The 7,500-nt window shown below is 27.6% G+C and overlaps 3 non-coding genes across 3 annotated transcripts in view; all 3 read left to right on the forward strand.

Annotated features, from left to right (window-relative positions):
• The first annotated feature begins 3,321 nt into the window (after positions 1-3,321).
• On the forward strand, positions 3,322-5,477 carry LOC123304596. The gene has a single exon (XR_006536603.1). It is a non-coding gene; the product is annotated as a small subunit ribosomal RNA (ribosomal RNA).
• A 951-nt stretch (positions 5,478-6,428) lies between these two features.
• On the forward strand, positions 6,429-6,583 carry LOC123304586. Its single transcript, XR_006536593.1, has one exon. It is a non-coding gene; the product is annotated as a 5.8S ribosomal RNA (ribosomal RNA).
• A 635-nt stretch (positions 6,584-7,218) lies between these two features.
• Positions 7,219-7,500, forward strand: part of LOC123304602 — a 4,577-nt gene continuing 4,295 nt past the window's right edge. The window contains exon 1 of the ribosomal RNA XR_006536608.1: positions 7,219-7,500. This exon is cut by the window's right edge and continues 4,295 nt beyond it. This is a non-coding gene — a ribosomal RNA (large subunit ribosomal RNA).

Below are 7,500 nucleotides of genomic sequence, written 5' to 3' on the forward strand. Positions count from 1 at the left end.
ATATATTATGAATTAATTATAAATAAGTTCCAATAAAATAGCCTGATTCCCATTGTGTATTGAAATTTTTTTTTAACCAATTAACTATTAATGTGAATTTGTACAATAAAAATTTTGTATTAATTCTGTAAATTATTATATATATTTGCATTATACAGTATTTAGAAGCATTTAAATGGATAAAAATTTTTTAGAAAATCTACATATGTATCACATGTATTATACCGGTACCCTGTCGCAATATAACATGTACGATTTGTATATAAAATAAAATGAAATTTTTTCCCTAAAATTTTTTAATGAATCCCGAAAAATTCTATATATTTTACCTTTATATAGTATTTAGGACTATTTAAAAGGATAAAATTTTTTTCGAAAATCTACATATGTATCACATGTATTATACCGGTACCCTGTCGCAATATAACATGTACGATTTGTATATAAAATAAAATGAAATTTTTTCCCTAAAATTTTTTAATGAATCCCGAAAAATTCTATATATTTTACCTTTATATAGTATTTAGGACTATTTAAAAGGATAAAATTTTTTTCGAAAATCTACATATGTATCACATGTATTATACCGGTACCCTGTCGCAATATAACATGTACGATTTGTATATAAAATAAAATGAAATTTTTTCCCTAAAATTTTTTAATGAATCCCGAAAAATTCTATATATTTTACCTTTATATAGTATTTAGGACCATTTAAAAGGATAAAATTTTTTTCGAAAATCTACATATGTATCACATGTATTATACCGGTACCCTGTCGCAATATAACATGTACGATTTGTATATAAAAAAAAAATATACATTTTTTTCTAAAAATTTGCATTAATTCCAAAAATTTTTTAATAATTTATTATAATTATTAATGTTTATTGAATAATTTATTATAATGCATAAATTTCATTTAATAAAATATGATAAAAGCAAAAAAAAATTTTTTTGGTCCCAAAATAAAAATTTTTAGCTGAAAAAAATTTTTTTTTTAAAATTTTTTTCTTTAAATTTTGATTATTCTGTAAAGTTTATGATGTTTAAAGCCATTTTAAACATTATCATATTTTGAGTTTGAAGCACCGGGTGTAATGTCTTTAATATATATGATGGATAGTGCGTGTAAGTTAATGAGATGAATGTATATCTATGTATAACAGTGTATTAGTGGTATTACGTTCAGCAGTCTCACACATATGATATAGTATGGTATAGTATAAGTTGTTTATTTTTCATACTGTCCGTGTATCATTCAACAAAGGTGGTGTAGAGTTGTATATGGCTTGGTATGACGTCGTTGCAATTCTATGGACACTATGATATTACGGATGCACAGATAGAGGAATAACACTTATCGTATATGTATCATTTATGTATGTTGACTGTGTAATGAATACTAAATATAATAAAATAATACACTTTTTAATAGAATAACATTTGTTTCATGTTTTAGTATGATATTAAATGGTATAGAATAGGTTGTTTATTTTTCATACTGTCCGTGTATCATTCAACAAAGGTGGTGTAGAGTTGTATATGGCTTGGTATGACGTCGTTGCAATTCTATGGACACTATGATATTACGGAATAACAGAAAGAGGAATAAAACTTATTGTATATGTATCATTTATAACGTACTTTTATGTTGACAAGAATGAATGTATATCTATATGAAATAGTGTATTTTGTGGTATTATGTTCAACAGTCTTACATATATGATATAGTATGATATAGTATAATTTGTTTATTTTTCATACTCTAAGTGTATCATTCAACAAAGGTGGTGTAGAGTTGTATATGGCTTGGTATGACGTCGTTGCAATTCTATGGACACCATGATATCACGAAAAAACAGAAAGAAAAATAACAATTATCGTATATGTATCATCTATATTATTATTGTATTTTGACTATGTAATGAATGCCAAATTTAAAAATATACACTTTCTTAATAGAATAACATTTATTTTAGTATAATATAAAATGATATTGAATATGTTGTTTAATTTTCATACTGTTCGTGTATCATTCAACAAAGGTGGTGTAGGTATGTATATGGCTTGGTATGACGCTTTTGCATGTCTATGGACACCATGATATTACGAAAAAACAGAAAGAAGAATAACACTTTTCAAATATGTATCATTTATATATTTTATTAACATGAACGCAAAATATACAAAATTATATATATATATACTCAAAATATTCTGGATGGTAATCAGTTTGGTTTATTTTGATATTTAATATTGTATTTTGGTTTTTTTGCTAGTAATGTTTCGAATATGTATATGCTGTTATTATTTTTTAGGTGTACATTGTATTAAATTGTTATCAATTATTTAATGTATGTATACAAAATAATAGCAAAAACATTTTCAATTATTATATAAAAATTTTTTTTTTTACACATGCATATTTATTAATATATGAAATTTTATCTCAGTTTTAATAAATATGTATTGAAATGAATAATAATACAATCTTATATATATTGATAATAGTCTGGATGGTAATCAGTTTGGATTATTTTGATATTAAATATTGTATTATTATTTTTGTAAAAAAATTAATGAGAATTTTGTAAAAAAACCTCTATATGTATATCTTTTTATATCAATATTTAAAAAAAAATTTTTTTTTATTAAATTATTGATTATAAATAGAATAACATATAAATTTTTTTGTCAAAGCAAGTTCATGGGTTATAAGTTTTAAACTTTACACTCCCATATGAGCACACAATATTTATATAAAAATTATTTTTATAAATAATATTACATTGACTCACCTCATACCAAGCGAGAATATTAAGTGTTATTATAACGTTTTTTATTTAAAATTAACTTTTTAAATAAAATTAAAAAATAAATGACGCTTTCAATCTAGCGACGAGTATGAGAAAATGTTTGAAATATTTTAAGACCCATTTGGTGATGGTCTGACAAAAATCATAATTATTTTTTTTTTTTTTATTCAATAATATTTATTATGAATAACATGTTATATATTTCTTTTTGTAAAAGCAAAAAAATTATATAAATGACATAATAAAATATATATTTGAAAAAAAAAAAAATTAATAATAATATATATATCTCATATGTTTTTTCTATTAATTTTAAAACAATAGAGATATAAAAAAAAAAAATTTATATCAGTAATGGGTGAGACCATCTGATATTTAAAATGAAATTGTAATAATATTATTATATATTAATAATTATTGTATGAAAATTTTTTTTCTTATAATAAGAAAACAAAAATATCATGTATATTATTATATATTTAATATTATAAATACAAATAGTTCCCTGGTTGATCCTGCCAGTAGTCATATGCTTGTCTCAAAGATTAAGCCATGCATGTCTCAGTACAAGCCAAATTAAGGTGAAACCGCGAAAGGCTCATTATATCAGTTATGGTTCCTTAGATCGTACCCACATTTACTTGGATAACTGTGGTAATTCTAGAGCTAATACATGCAAACAGAGTTCCGACCAGAGATGGAAGGAATGCTTTTATTAGATCAAAACCAATCGGTGTAAATTTTAATTTGCATCGTTTAATTTGGTGACTCTGAATAACTTTAAGCTGATCGCACGGTCTCGTACCGGCGACGCATCTTTCAAATGTCTGCCTTATCAACTGTCGATGGTAGGTTCTGCGCCTACCATGGTTGTAACGGGTAACGGGGAATCAGGGTTCGATTCCGGAGAGGGAGCCTGAGAAACGGCTACCACATCCAAGGAAGGCAGCAGGCGCGCAAATTACCCACTCCCGGCACGGGGAGGTAGTGACGAAAAATAACGATACGGGACTCATCCGAGGCCCCGTAATCGGAATGAGTACACTTTAAATCCTTTAACGAGGATCCATTGGAGGGCAAGTCTGGTGCCAGCAGCCGCGGTAATTCCAGCTCCAATAGCGTATATTAAAGTTGTTGCGGTTAAAAAGCTCGTAGTCGAATCTGTGTCCTACACTGTTGGTTCAATGCTCGCATTGTTTAACTAGCATGTTATGTGGGACGTCCTACCGGTGGGTGGTACAGATTATGTATAAAGTATATTTTAGTGTTATTATTTATTTAATGCATTATATATATTTTTATTATGTAATTTGTCGTAAGTGTTTAACCGTTAAGAGCGGTGGCAGCCCCCAATTGCAATCCCGTCGCGGTGCTCTTAATTGAGTGTCGAGGTGGGCCGGTACGTTTACTTTGAACAAATTAGAGTGCTTAAGGCAGGCTCAAATTTTGCCTGAATATTGTGTGCATGGAATAATGGAATAGGACCTCGGTTCTATTTTGTTGGTTTTCGGAACTCCGAGGTAATGATTAATACGGACAGATGGGGACATTCGTATTGCGACGTTAGAGGTGAAATTCTTGGATCGTCGCAAGACGGACAGAAGCGAAAGCATTTGCCAAAAATGTTTTGATTGATCAAGAACGAAAGTTAGAGGTTCGAAGGCGATCAGATACCGCCCTAGTTCTAACCATAAACGATGCCAGCTAGCGATCCGCCGAAGTTCCTCCGATGACTCGGCGGGCAGCTTCCGGGAAACCAAAGCTTTTGGGTTCCGGGGGAAGTATGGTTGCAAAGCTGAAACTTAAAGGAATTGACGGAAGGGCACCACCAGGAGTGGAGCCTGCGGCTTAATTTGACTCAACACGGGAAACCTCACCAGGCCCGGACACCGGAAGGATTGACAGATTGAGAGCTCTTTCTTGATTCGGTGGGTGGTGGTGCATGGCCGTTCTTAGTTGGTGGAGCGATTTGTCTGGTTAATTCCGATAACGAACGAGACTCTAGCTTGCTAAATAGACGTACTTTACCGGCATCTCAAGGCCCATCGGCTGTTTGTTTCCCATTTCATTCATTTTCATGTGTGTTATGTATTGTATTTATATATGCATGTATTTTTGAGATTTAACGATCAAGATTATATTTTGTATATATTGTGCTTTATGTTGCATATGTTATGGTGTATGGGTACGCAGTTTTTTGATGTGGTTTTTACTGCCGGCGTACAAATAATTCTTCTTAGAGGGACAGGCGGCATTCTAGCCGCACGAGATTGAGCAATAACAGGTCTGTGATGCCCTTAGATGTTCTGGGCCGCACGCGCGCTACACTGAAGGAATCAGCGTGTCCTCCCAGGCCGAAAGGTCCGGGTAACCCGCTGAACCTCCTTCGTGCTAGGGATTGGGGCTTGCAATTGTTCCCCATGAACGAGGAATTCCCAGTAAGCGCGAGTCATAAGCTCGCGTTGATTACGTCCCTGCCCTTTGTACACACCGCCCGTCGCTACTACCGATTGAATGATTTAGTGAGGTCTTCGGACTGGTACGCGGCAATATTTCTGATATTGCCGATGTTGCTGGGAAGATGACCAAACTTGATCATTTAGAGGAAGTAAAAGTCGTAACAAGGTTTCCGTAGGTGAACCTGCGGAAGGATCATTAACGATATATATAAAATATATTTATTTATATTTTTTGTATTGTTTTTAAATATTCCAAAAAATAAAAATATTATTGATAAGAAATATTTTTTTTAACAAAATAACATATTAATATGTAATTTTCTCAAAATATATAATAGTAATTATGTGTTAAAAGAGATTTATTTTGGTTATGATATCATATTAAAGTAATACGCCAAACTTTTTTTATACACATAATATATCTATACATATAATATAGAGAATATTATATAAATATTAATAATATATTTGTTACATATAAAATATTTTTATATTCAATATTATTATTATTATTAAACAATAATTATTAATAAAATCTATAAATAATTTCTCTTATAAAAAAGTGAAATTAAAAATAGAATATATTGAAATTATTTGTTTATATGTATATAATCTCTATTAAGAAAAATAAAATAAGATTATAATTGATATAATCTATATTTTTATTTTTCTATGTTATATAATAAAAATAAAGAAAACACAAGATAAAATTTTTTTAAAGAATAAAATTTATTTCAAATTTAAATTTCTTTATGTTTTGTCTTGATATTTCTTTTTTTTTATTAAAAGTTATTATGTTAAAAAACAAACCCATTTGTTTTGTACCATATTAATATTATATATATTTTTATGTAGAAAATAATTTATAAAAAAAAAATAAATACATTTCTATAAAATATACCAAATATTAATTATTATATCTAGCTAGCACTAACAAAAATATCAAAAATGTTATGTATATATTTATTAATACCATAATATCTTTAATTTATATATATATATTTAAAATAAAATATATAATTTATATTCTAGAAAAATTTTTTTATTTTAAAAGAATTTATAAAGATATATAAATTAATAATTTTATTTTTTATATTAAAAATAAAGATTATTATTAATAATAATACTTACATTTAAAATTTAAAAAGATTACCCTGGACGGTGGATCACTTGGCTCGTGGGTCGATGAAGAACGCAGCTAATTGCGCGTCAACTTGTGAACTGCAGGACACATGAACATTGACATTTCGAACGCACATTGCGGTCCTTGGATACTGTTCCCGGACCACATCTGGCTGAGGGTCGTATACATTATATTAATATAATAAAAGATTATTTTACATAAAATTTTTTTTATGAAAAAGAAATTTATCAATAATTAAAAAAGAAAATTTATTTTTTCATATTTAATTAAATTGATAAATAAAATTTTTATAAAAGAAATGTAAAATTATTTATATATGAATGTTTTACGCCAAATATAAGAAAAAAATAAATATAAAATGTTTTTAATAGCATTTAAAATTTATATATTTTTTATTATTTGTCGACATTTTTAAATTAATATATCAATATTATTTTTTATCATTTATATATAATATTATAAAACTTTATGTTAATAATAATATTAATAATAAATGATATTAATAATATATTTTTAAAATATTAAATAAAGAAGAATAAACAAAAATATTATATATTAATATTTTGTTATGGAATATTTTATTTGTAATAAAATTTTCAATATACTCGAAAAAAATTAATATATATAATTATTTATTTTTTATTTTCTTCTCTTTAGATAAATATAAAAATAATATTATATAATAATATTAAAAAAATTTGAGTATGAATAATTAAGAAAATTGTTTACTTATAAAATATAACAAAAACATAATATATAAAAAAAATTTTTGTTTTAATACTTCTAAAAACTTTTACGACCTCAGAGTAGGTGAGATTACCCGCTGAATTTAAGCATATTATTAAGCGGAGGAAAAGAAACTAACTAGGATTCCCTTAGTAGCGGCGAGCGAACAGGGATAAGCCCAGCACTGAACCCCGTGGCTGATAAACAGACACTTGGGGAATGTAGTGTTTAGGAAGATTCAATATAAACCTATTGTTATATAATACATCCAAGTCCATCTTGAATGGGGCCATATACCCATAGAGGGTGCCAGGCCCGTAGTGATTATTATTGATGATAGGTGAATCTTTCC

The sequence above is a fragment of the Chrysoperla carnea genome (assembly GCF_905475395.1).
Source record: "Chrysoperla carnea chromosome X unlocalized genomic scaffold, inChrCarn1.1 SUPER_X_unloc_7, whole genome shotgun sequence".
In the NCBI taxonomy this organism is placed as follows: Eukaryota; Metazoa; Arthropoda; class Insecta; order Neuroptera; family Chrysopidae; genus Chrysoperla; species Chrysoperla carnea.